The sequence below is a fragment of the Phyllostomus hastatus genome, unplaced genomic scaffold (genome assembly GCF_019186645.2).
Source record: "Phyllostomus hastatus isolate PE091 unplaced genomic scaffold, TTU_PhHast_1.1 phas_scaffold_317, whole genome shotgun sequence".
In the NCBI taxonomy this organism is placed as follows: Eukaryota; Metazoa; Chordata; class Mammalia; order Chiroptera; family Phyllostomidae; genus Phyllostomus; species Phyllostomus hastatus.
Window position 1 is genome coordinate 614399 of NW_025334023.1, and position 12402 is coordinate 626800.

General features: G+C 45.1%; 1 pseudogene; it reads right to left on the bottom strand.

Moving 5' to 3' along the window:
• Nucleotides 1-234: 234 nt before the first annotated feature.
• LOC123805635 lies at nucleotides 235-1157 on the bottom strand (annotated as a pseudogene).
• Between the last annotated feature and the right edge of the window lie 11245 nt (nucleotides 1158-12402).

Below are 12402 nucleotides of genomic sequence, written 5' to 3' on the forward strand. Positions count from 1 at the left end.
AAAGCTTACTGAGCCACAAAGAAGTTGATCTTTTATTATTGATCAGAGACTTTGAAAAGCATGTCCAAAGCTTCCCTGTGGACTTGCTCCAGAAATACATGTTCAGTGAGATGTAGTCTACAGACTACGTAGATATAGAGTCTCAGCTGTCTCTCACCTGCTAGGGCTTCTAAAGCTCACCTCAATGTATGACTACAAATGTTGAGAAAACTAATCTGGTGTCCATTCCCAAAGTCATTTGTGTTTTGAAAACAAGATACGAGTCACCTGGTTGTGGATCTGTTTGGTCTTGATCCCATAAATGATGGGATTCAGCACAGGAGGCACAAGAATGCAGATGCTGGCCATGAGGATATGGATGTGGGGTGAGATGTGTTGTCCAAACCACTGAGTGAGGACTGAGAAGATCTGAGGCCCATAAGAGAATGATAACACAGACATGGGAGCCACATGTATTGAGACCTTTGTGAAAAGCATCTTGGGAAAGGATGTGAAAGACAGCACAGAGAATAAGTACATATGAAACAATAATTTAAAACACCTAAAGCAATTGTTGACATTAGGACAAAAATTCCATACCAGATGTTCGCTTGTATGTCATCACAGAAATATTTGGCCAAGGCAATGTGCTCACAGTGTGTGGAAGAATGTTAGTTCTGCAAAAAGTCAGTCTTTTCAGAAGAAATATTATAGGAAATACTGTACCAAAACTTCTCAGAAAGAGAGTCACACCAATTTTCCCAATCAGTGCACGTGTAAAAATGGTGGTGTATCTCAGTGGGTAGCATATGGCAAATGCCATCACCAGCAAGATCCCTGACTCAGAGATGAAAGTGGAAGTGAGGAAGAATACCTGAGTGGTCCAGCGGTTCAGGGAGATCTCCCCAGCTCGGAACCAGAAGATGGCCAAAGCCTGAAGTACTGTGCATGTGGAGAGGACAAGGTGTATTCCAACCAACACAGAGGAAGATGTACATGGGTTCATGGAGGCTGTGCTTGGTGAGGATAATGAAAATGAGCAGGCTGTCCCCAAGCAGGGCAATGACATAGGTAATGAAGAAGGGGATGGAAATCCACATGTACTGATCCTTTAAGCCTGGGATGCTCAGCAAGTGGAAGACTGTGTGGCTAACACCAGTGTGGTTTGAGGTAGTCATGCCTGGGGAGGCCACCAGAGACATCACTTCTTATTCACAGAGACAGAGGAAATCACAGATTTTCCTGGAATAATCTTTGTGAAAACACCATGAAATTTTGGCATATTCCACACTTCCATCTTCTTTGTACATGCAAATAATAAGACACATACAGAGGTGAAAAAGTTATGTCCTCTGCCCTCAATGAGTGACAGTCTCATTTAAAGACACACATGTTTCCAACTCATCAAAGTAAAAATATGGTTGTATGTTCTTTCTTACAAAACAGTGTTATTGATATAGAGAAGAAACCATTGTGTGTGTCTGGGAAGACAATAACAAGATGATACTTGAACTGAGATTGAGCAGTTAACATAAGGTGAAGAATGAAATCAGGTGATTGAAAATAGGAAATCACCATTAGGAAATGTTTGCATTCATTAAACATCTTTAGCCCAGGGTGGCAGGTGCATTAGGAGTGCTGGACAGGGCAGGGAGGAGGTGCACAGGCAGATTTTTCCTGATTGTGAAGGGTCTTGTTCACAACTTCACACTAAGACTTCATCTTCACACTAAGATGCATCCTTCACAAGGAGCATCATCAGATGTCTTGAAGCCAGTAGTTTAGAACAATTACTCTATTTAAGAAAGATTACTGGTAGAGATTTATTGCAACAGCAATTGACAAAAAATACAGGATTCTGAAATGCAAGTGCCGTCCCAGAAAGAGAATAAATCTGAACACACTACAGTCAAGGAAGAAATAATCTAATATTTATTGTGCATATGTTTTATGCCAGATACTATAGTAAGCACTTTGTATGGGGCACTTTGTATTTTTCTGAATTTAGATGTTGAATATCCATTTCAGGACTGGATATTAACCCCATGTCACACATAAGGAAAGTGGGACTCAGTGAATGTGAATCATTTCCCAAATATCACAAACCAATAATTGATAGAAATTGGATATTTAAGTTTCTGAAATTATCACATAATGCAGTTTGCTCACTTGCAAAGTGAGTCAACAGACCTTGAAGAGGCAGCATTGGCAGGGAGTGTGTGCCTGAGCTGAAGCACTCCTTGTGCTCACAGCTTGGGGAACTAAGTTTAAAAATAACTGAAATGGGAAAAGAAGAAAGGCATTATTGCTGGGCATGCAACAGCATCATATCTGGAAGACTATTCTAGAGGTGAAATTTATATGATATATTTGGTAGTGCACTTTCACTCATTAACTGATTTAGCAAGTATACTTTAAGCATTATCATTTTTCAAGCACCATATTAGAAACTGGGAGTATGGGGGAAAGATGAAAAACACCCAGAATTTTAGGGGCATACAGTTTGAGGGTGAGGCAAATCTGTAAACAGGTGGTTTTGGAGAATTGGAGACAAATGTTAATTCCCTCTGATGAAGGGCTATCTCTAAATATTTATCTCAGTAGCCATTATATCTTGTGCACATTATCATTATTTCTTCCACTCCAGGTTCCCTCTCTTGGTGCCTCTGTTTTCTTCTTTCTGGGGAGGAAAAGCAGTTCCTCCTACCATCCTATATGTGATAAGAGAAACTGTTCTACCTTTAGAGTTACTGGTTAAGGGAGACCCATCACTGGCTTTGAGAAGGGAACTGCCCCTAAAAAGCATGTGGCTGCTCTATGAGAGGAAGAGGTCAGGGACACACAATTCAACAAAGGCAAGAGCTTGAGATGAGAGATTATAGAAGCTGATGATGCCAAGTTACTAGGGAAAGGTCATAGCAGGGATGTGTTATTAATTTCAGCCCATGTCTGAAGCCAGAGAGCTAAGAGGTTGGGGAATTTCCGGTTTGGTCTCCTGTTAGAAAGTTTTTGGTCTAACACGTGTTCATCCTAGAAATCCCCCTCCAAATGGCTTCTCCCTCATACTTTTCTCACATTTCCCAAGATGGTCTGGCTGCTTCCTCAAAGCCCTTCCCACACTATAGGAAACCATTCTGCGTGCTGTGGGCCCAGCTTCCACTTGGAGATGCACAGGACCCACACCCATGGATAGGTTCTCCCTCAGGGAATCAGAACTGTATTGTACGTAGACTGCAATGAGGCTTGCTTCTGCTAAAACTCCCTCACCTGAATTGAGGCAGCAAACATATACTGAACATCTTTAAAGTAACTTCCTAAAATCTATGCTAAATCTTCCAAGGGTGAGTGTAACCAGTTCAACCACTTGTCCCTTTACATTTGCAAATATCCTTCTTCTGTGATGTGATTAACAGCATCCTCTCCTTTGTCTTCTGTAAAAGGTAACCACCTAAAGTGAACCTCTGCATAGTAAATGAGGACCATCAGGTAATGTGCCCAGAAAAAGCAATAAAAGCTTGTCAAGGCAAAGGTTGGGGTGCTCTCCCCTTGAGAGAGTGGCCGAGGCACTCTGAGACTTTTTCTCCTCTTGAGAGAGAAGCCATGCCATCCCTTTTCCTCCACAAGCCTCAATAGTCCATGTGAATTTCTCATATCTCATCCGCAATGTGGCGGACCCCACGAGCCGGGGTTCGCATCACCACATCCTTCTTTGGGAAGCCTGCACGGATCTCAGTCATGATCAAGGCTCCTCTTGTATTTTCCAAGATATGTCTTTAGTCTTCTCTTTTTTTCATACCCAGATTATTGGGGCACCTGTTATTTTTTGGATGGTATCTTTTTACTTACATACTTTCAGTAACATCAGAGAGCTGATGTAGTATCATCTTCTTTCCCACACCTCACCCTCCACTTGCCTTGTAACCAACCAGATTTGTGTGTCTGTTCCTTATCCATTCTGCATCCACATATATCAATGTCCTGCAAGAGTCCTGTCACCTCTAGCCTATCAGGGACATAACAACAGTCCAGTGCTTACCTTGATCCTCGACCACCAGAATCACAGATGTCTAATTCACTCACCAGCCTTAGAATAAGTCTTCAGGAATAGACATTAAATTAGAGATGATATTCAGCTTGTTGATTTCCGGAGTTGGGTTTTTTTTTATCCTCTGTCATGAGAGCCCTTGTGGGAAGCACTTTCACTAGGGCTCCAGGAACACAGCTGTCTCCACCAGCCTCATCCCTAATGGGATTTTTTGCTAACAGTTTCCCAATGCTGTGACTTCTTCCTGTCCATTCCTCTTTTGCTCCCCTCCAGAGGATCCTATACAAAAATCATCTACCACCTAAGCTAGTTTTGCTACAGGCCTATTTTATTACAATGGCAATATAAATGCTTACAATTAATAAAAACTCATGGCTTTTCAAGTTTTATGCTTCATGAAAAGAATAACATGAAACTCACATAGTTTCAAATTCCAGAGTCATTAATAATGTTTAACTCTAATGTCTAAAGCTATATAATTGCATAAGCTTAGCAATTAGAAGACAAGTGAGTCTTGATTACCTCAGCCATGTTTCTATTTCATTTGCCTGGTTTCAACTTTTTCCATTAAACTTAATAATAAATTATTTAAATATTTAGTCCAAGACTGAGTGTTTGCCTGTTTTCTTTCTACACATTCTTCCCAAATTTTTGTTCTGGTTCACCTAAGTGATAATGCTTGAAAAGTCTTCTCTTAAGTATTTTTCTCAGTGGGGAGCTCTCCAAAGTGTTATGTATCTTTCTTTCATCCTGAGGCATGAGCTATATATTGGCTGAGTATACTCTTTCAGTATTCCTTAAACCATTCCACTGTCTCAGTTCCAGCATTAGAGATTAAAAAGAAAAAAAAATTAATTCTAGCATGATTCTTCTTTTGTACATATCCTGTTCTTTTTAGCTGAAAATTTGTAAGATTTTTCTCTTTCTCCTTAGAATTCAAGTTTTTTACCAGCATATACCTTGGTGTTTCTCTTATCTTATCAGTCTAGTCCAGTGTTTCTCAATCTCTTATTAATTATCACCTACTTATGGAAACTTTAAGACATTTTTTTCCTTAATTGCCTCTATGAAATTTTAATAGCACAGATAACCTGCATTTCTGTTTGTTTATTTATTAGGTCTGTGCTTTACACATTAAGAGAGTAAAATTTTTTGCCACTTCCCCACCCCAAGAACCATTTTTGCCTTCTTAAGGGTGTTATCCTGTTAAGGAAGTGTAACAGGGTGCAGCCAAGGGGGCCCCCAAATGGAAATTTGTAAAAGGGATGAAAGGATTCTTGCTGTTGGGCCATGAGAAGGTGCCACATGGTTTTGGACTAACTGGAGATCACAGCAGTGACACAGCTGTAAGGTTTTCTTAGACCCCGCCGAGGAAATAAACAGTCAATTAGCCATGGAAACAGGCAGACGAGCTTTATTTTGGAAGTTTGTGCTCCCGGGCGACATTTTCCCCGCCCAGAGAAGGGGCTAAGAAAAGACCACGCGGGAGAAGGGAAAGGCTGGGAGTTTTATATGGCTGGACTTCGCGTGGGAGCCAAGGATTGGTTCTTGGTGAACAAAGAAGCAACTTAGCATTGGTGGCTCCTGGTCTGATGTCAGCCACCTCTTCTGGGTCAGAGTTCAGTTGCCATATTACTTGTAGTCCAAACGGTGGCCATATTTGTAGTCCAGAATGCTAATTGTAACTAGATTCCCACTTGTCCTACCCTGCCCATCCTGACAACAGCTGATGGTCCAGAACTAAGGGGCTGCCTGAACCATGGACTTCTACTTCTTTTCCTGAGATATGGTACCCTGGACTGGGCAAAGGGGAGAAGGAAGGACTGTGTGCGTTTGTGGGTATTCTAACAGACTTTAGTATTTTTAATGAAGACATGAAGTCATTATGTTACAGAACAGACAAGGGGGGCCTGGGACAATATACTATTATTGAAAGAAGGCCCCAGGTCCATTATGTCCGCCGCCCTAGGAAAGACGTCTCTCAATGCCAGAGATTCGTGAAAAGGAAAGGAAATGTTTATTTAATGCTATGCTAACTTAAAGTAGTGACCTAATGTCTTTATCAAAATCCCAAAGTCCCTTAAAACACCCACAAACACAGTCTTTCCTTCCTTCCCCCTTTGCCCAGTCCAGAGTACCATATCTCAGGAAATGAAATAGAAGTCCATGGCTCAGGCAGTCCTCTGGTTCTTAGTTAGTCCTCCATCTCGACTGGGAGACTTCCCTGGGTTCCCGGCACCCTCGGCTGAGTCGCCAGGATCTCTGCTAAAACCAGGTGGTGGTTCCCCCTTCTAAAGCTGTGGGGGTCCCCACTCTGGCATAGGCACGTGGTCCTCTCTCCCAGGGCCACGGGAGTCTCCACTCTGTCAAGGCCGCGTGGTTCTCCTTCCTCAGGGCTGCGGGAAGGGGAGAGTCCCCACTCTGCCAAAGCCACGTGGTTCTCTCTACAATGGCCATGATCCTCTCTGCACCTCCACAGCCACATGGTTCTCCTTCTCAGGGCTGCGCATGGTTCTCCTTCTCAAAGCAGCATGGTTCTCTCCTCAATGGCCGCCACGTCTGGGTTTTAAATCCCCGCGGCCAATCTTCCTCTGCAGCCTCATTTCCAACTCCTCCCACACTCAGCTTCACATGCCAGAACTCGTATCCTTCCAGCTTTACTGGGCTGCCATCTTGAGTCTGGGCAGGCGTGGCCCCATGCCCAGGAGCCAAACTTCTCTGAGCTCTCATGCAGGCACTGTAGCTTGGGGGATCTGCCCCACCTCACGTCTTGGTGGGGAAGTTACTTCCATTCCCCTGGCTCAGGGCATCACCACAGCTATTTAACATATCTAAGTGACCAGCCAAAAACTATAGATATGTTAAGTGACCACGCCAGAGGGTAGCTGCAAGGCTGTTGCTATGCAAAACAGCTCTCAATGGCCCTGCTCCATTTGTCCCTTCCCCCAACCCACACCCTGGGTGGGGGGATGGAGACATCTTAAAATCTCCTGGACACCTTAAGTTCCGGACCCCATTTCAAATGCCCACTTGGGGTCCCCCCTCTTGGCTTCCCCCATCTTGTAACAATTACTCTAAGTCTGTATAACTTTTAAACAAATAATCCCTTTCCTTTTCACCAACCTCTGGCATTGAGAGACACCTTTTCTTGGCGGTGGGCCCAGGGTCCATTCAGTAATAGTATATCATTCACATGCACACACACCCACCCCCGCCGTCTGTTCTGTAACAGCTTTTGGGGACCACGAAGGGAGATAATTGCCCGTGACAGACTGACCCCCTCAGGTGTGGGAGAGTGAGACTTCGGAATTTTCCCAGTCTCTGAGGACTTCTCTGCACTCCTCCTGAGGGCGTTTGTAACAAGGTGCAGCCAAGAGGGGGACCCCAAATAGGGATTTCTAATGAAGTCCAGAACTCAGGGTATCCAGGAAATATTAGAGAAAAAAAATATCTATAGGATGTCCTCACCCCCACAAGTCTGAGCTGGGAGATGGGACACATGGAGCAGGGACATTGAAAGCTGTTTTGTACAGCAACAGCTGTGCTGCTAACCTCTGGCATGGTCACTTAACATACCTATAACCTTTAACTGGTTGCATAGATATGTTAAGTAGCTGTGGCCTTGCTTTGAGCCAGGGGGATGGGAGTGACTTCAACCCAGGATGTAACTGGGAGGCAACTCCCCCAGGTTACAGCGCCTGTGTGAGAGCTTGGAGATGATTGGCTCCACGCCACAGGGCCACGCCTGCCCAGACTCACTATGGCAGCCCAATAAAGCTGGAAGGATACAGAAATGCTGGCAAGTATAACTGATTGTGGGAGAAGTCGGAAAGGGGCTACAGAGGAAGATTGGTACTGGGATTTAAAGCCAGGTGTGGCAGCCATACCAGGTCAGGACCACACAGCTTTGGGGGAGTTGGGGCCATGAGGCTTTGGCAGAGGGAGACCACTCGGCTTGGGTAAGAGTTAGGACCACTTGGCTCTGGGGTGGTCCCTTTTGCTACGTGGCTTAGGCAGCAGGGGAGACCTTGCTGGGAAGAAAAGGGGTGAAAGGACTCTTGCTGGTGGGCCATGAGAAGGTACCACATGGCTTTGGATTAACTGGAGATCATGGCAGCAACACAACTGATGGTGCGGGGAGCCCGAATCACAGACTTCTACTTCTTCTCCTGAGATATGGTACCTCAGACTGGGCAAGGGGGAAAAGAAAGGACTGTGTGTGTTTGTGGGTATTCTAAAGAACTTTAGTATTTTAATGAAGGCATGAAGTCATTACTCTAAGTCTGTACAATTTTTAAATAAATAATCCCTTTCCTTTTCACCAGACGTCTCTGGAATTGAGAGACATCTTTCCTCTGGTGACAGGAAGAGTGAACCTAGTACTGTAACAGGGTGCAGCCAAGAGGGGAGCCCCAAATAGGGATTTGTAATGGGGTCCAGAAGAGCTTGGAGATAATTGGCTCCACACCACAGGGCCACACCTGCCCAGAATGCGGGCAGCTGTGGCCAATTGTGAGAGGACCCAGAAATGGGGCTGCAGAGGAAGATTGGCGCTGGGATTTAAATGGAGGCACAGGCGCCATTGGGTGTCTCTCTTTTTGGGGCCACGCGTCTGTTTAGGACCACGCGGCTTTGGTGTCTTGGTTGGGACCATACAGCTTGGGTGAGAGTCAGGACCATGAGGCTTTGGAAGTGCTCCCTTTTGCCACATGGAGGGTGCTGGAAGGACTGTGTGCATTTGTGGGGAACTTTAGTTTGTGTTATTTCAAATGAATAATAAATTCCTTTCCTTTTCACAGATCTCTGACATTGAGAAACATCTTTCCTCTGGCGGTGGACATAACGAACCTGGGGGGTTCCTTTTGGTAATAGTATATCGTACCAGGCCCCCCTTGTTGTTCTGTAACAGTACGGGGGGGACCCCCGGAGGGAAAAGAGGGGGTCCTTTTGGTAATAATATATCGTTCACCACCCCCCCCAGTCTGTTCTGTAACACATCAGCCACCTAATCACACCCAGAAAGGTGAAAAGAAAACAAAATGGGGAAGGGAGCCGAGAAGTGAAATGATTTGGTAGAAAACTTGTTTCTGAACAGTTTTGGAACAATGGAGCTGTGGATAATGGTTTGGTTAGCGTGCTGCTCCCAGGTGGCCCCGGTCTGCTCACTTACAGTTCCGGTGAGCCCAGGTGGCAGTAAGGGAACCTGTGCCCTGGTTTGGGGAGGAAGCAAACCCCTAGGCTCTGTAAGCCGACCCTGCCTGTATGTTGGGGATTGGACACCAAGCCACGTGGGTGTGCTGCCATTTTGGATAAAATGGAGGATGAGTCACGTGAGTGCCCCACCGTGGGGGATGGGGCATGCGTGTGTGTCGCCATCTTGGATGACCCAGCGTGCATGGGCGCTGCCATGTTGGATGATGGGTCAGGTGAGAGTTCCGCCATCTTGGAACTGGGCAAGGTGGTGGGCCAAAGGTTCTCTTCAGATTACGGGCTGTGCTCCTGCTGTGTGGGCACTGCGCCAGTCAGGTTCTCTGTGCAAATGGTTCTCATAGGGCTCTGGTTCTGAAGGACATGAACTGGGCTCCAAGGGTGAGCATCTGATCTATAGGGTGTTTGCAAGGTCTAAGCTTCAAAAATCTGCAGGATGTCCCTGTGAATCTAGGGACTTTTGGTGGAAGGTGCCTATAGTGCTAGGGACTTACAGCTGCCAGATACTGAGTTTAAGCATAGTCTTCCCAGAGTGGGAAAGGAACAGGGGTTAAAAGTGAGTTATGGTTAAATCTGGATGGGTAAAACTATGTAGAAAAAGTTGTGCAAGTTTTAAACCTGGAGGAAAGGAAACCTCAACTACTCCTTTTCTGGTTTTATGGGAAAGGAGCAAGTGTCTGCCATTGGTTTTGTTTCTGATCAGAAATCCTCTGTACCTGTAGACCTGTTTAAGGCCATCTGTAAGACCTAGGAAAGGTTGCCTGTAACTGGTTGGGGAGCATACCTTTGCCACTCGGGACCCAGGAAGGGTCATTCGGGGCTGATGCTGTTTCAGCCCGAGGCAAAGGAGCACGTCTCGGCCAAGAGACCGGGCCCAAGAGAGAATGCCTCTGCCTGCATACTCTTCTTATGGAACTCTGTCTGTGTTTTGGATTTTGCTCTGTATCTGCTCTGAAAAGGAAATTGACGATTCCAGGGAAAGTTAAAACTTCACACTCTGTCAGAAAGTGAACAAGGGAAAACATAGATATGTAAATGAAGAACGTATATAAAAGGCTATCAGAGGGAAAAGGATTTTCCTTCACACTTTGTATTTTTGGTCCAGCCTGAAACACAGTGAGCCTTTTATTATAGCTCAAGAAATAATCTATTTAATTATTGTCTCTCATCCATTAATGTCTTCTACTCCTTCTAGAACAGGGGTGTCAAACTCATTTTCACTGTGGGCCACATGCCTTCAAAGGGCTGAATGTAATTTCAACTCCTTAACGGTTAAGGAGTAATGATATTTATACGGTCGTAAAATTATTTCAGCCCTTTGAAGGCAACCATGAGGCTAATGTGGCCCCTGGTGAAAATGATTTTGACACCCCTGTTCTAGAATTCTAGGTATTTACATTTTGTTATTCTTGATTCATATTTATATTTTTGCTGCTTGTTTTATTTTTCAAATCTGTTTTGGATCTCAAGAAAGACCACCTCTTCCTTCAGTTCATTCAATTATTTTTAAGAGAAATCATGTTATGGCCTCAGAAAGTGCTTTTTCACTCTCCCTCCTTGAATTTCTTTAATGAAATTACCTTTTATCTTAATTATCTTCTTTCACCCCTAGTACCTATATGTCACTGAATGTTCAGATTGTTCTGACTGATCATCTCTGGCTGCTGGTCCGTTGACATGGGATTTGTATACCCAGATCAGGTCTGGTTGTTCAGGGACCCCAAATGGGAGCAGTCCCAGAGATAGTGGAAGGCAAAGTGGTCTCTATTCTGCAAAGCATGGTGGTGAAGAACAAAATAAGCAGCAGCACTCTTCAGATGTACCTGAAGAAAGCCTTTCAGTTCCCTGGTCTCCTAGATTCCACCTTGGCTCCTTAAGTCCATGGCGGCCCAAGGCTACCAAAATTAACTTTGCCTTCCTTCCTTCCTCAGAGCTTAAGCCCAGACACTAATAGCAATCAGAAAGCACCCCTGTTACAGAACAGACCCGTGAAGCAGGGGGGCAGTTGAAGATACTGTTACCAAACAGACCCCCCCACTCTCCTGGGGTCCCCCTATAGTAGGTTCATCTTGCCTACCACCCTTAGGAATTATGGCTCTCAATGCCAGCGTTTGGTGAAAAGGAATGGAACTATTCAAAACTTATACAGACTTAGAGGAATGACTTAATGCCTTCGTTTAAATCCTGAAGTCCCTTAAAACACCCACAAACACACACAGTCCTTCCTTACCCCCTTTGCCCAGTCAGAGGTACCATATTGGGGGGGGGCGGGGGGCGGGAATCTGAGTCTGTGACTCAGCTAGCCCCCAGCGGTCCCCAGCACCATCAGCTGTGTCACCTCGATCTCCAGGTCTTAATCCAAATCCAAGTGGCACCTCCTCAAGGCCCTCCAGCAAGAGCCTTTCGCCCCTTTCCTTCCCACAATGTCTCTCCTGCATTCTTCCTAGCTGGTAAGAGTGAGCTCTGCCTGGCTGCTACATCTTGCTTTCCTACTTCCCAAGCGGCATGGTTAAGGAAGCCCCAAAAACCACAGGTTAGCCCTCAAAACCACATGGTTTAAATCCCAGAGCTAATCTTCCTCTGCATCCCCATTTCCTACTCCTCCCACAATCTGCCACACCTGCCAGCATTCTGGGTTGGTTTTTTTTTTTTCCAGCTTTTCCGCACAGGTGCTATAACCAGGGGAAGTTGCCTCCTAGTTACAGTCAGTGGGGCAAGGTCACTCCCATCTCCCTCGCTGAAAACATGGCCACAACTACTTAACATATCTATGAAACTAACCTGCTGTTATAGATCTGTTAAATAACCATTCTTGCATATTGGGTATGAAGCTAGCCAACTATTGAGATGCAAAATAACTCAATGGCCCTGCCCCTTGTGTCCCATCCCCCAGTTCAGGATTGTGGGGGTGAGGATATCCTATATTTTATAATTCCTGGACACCTTGAGTTCTGGACCCCATTATAAATCCCTTTTTGCAGGTGAGGCCCTGGCTGTGTACCCTCACACTCCCACACACACCAGTGCTGCCATCAGGACTTCAAGTAACCAAGATCTCCCTTCTACACTCTCATTACAACGCCCTTATAGTGCATAGGACAAATGTACCGTTTTATTTACCCAATCCCTAATCTATTACCCGTCTAAGATGCGCACACTGTCTGTTTCAT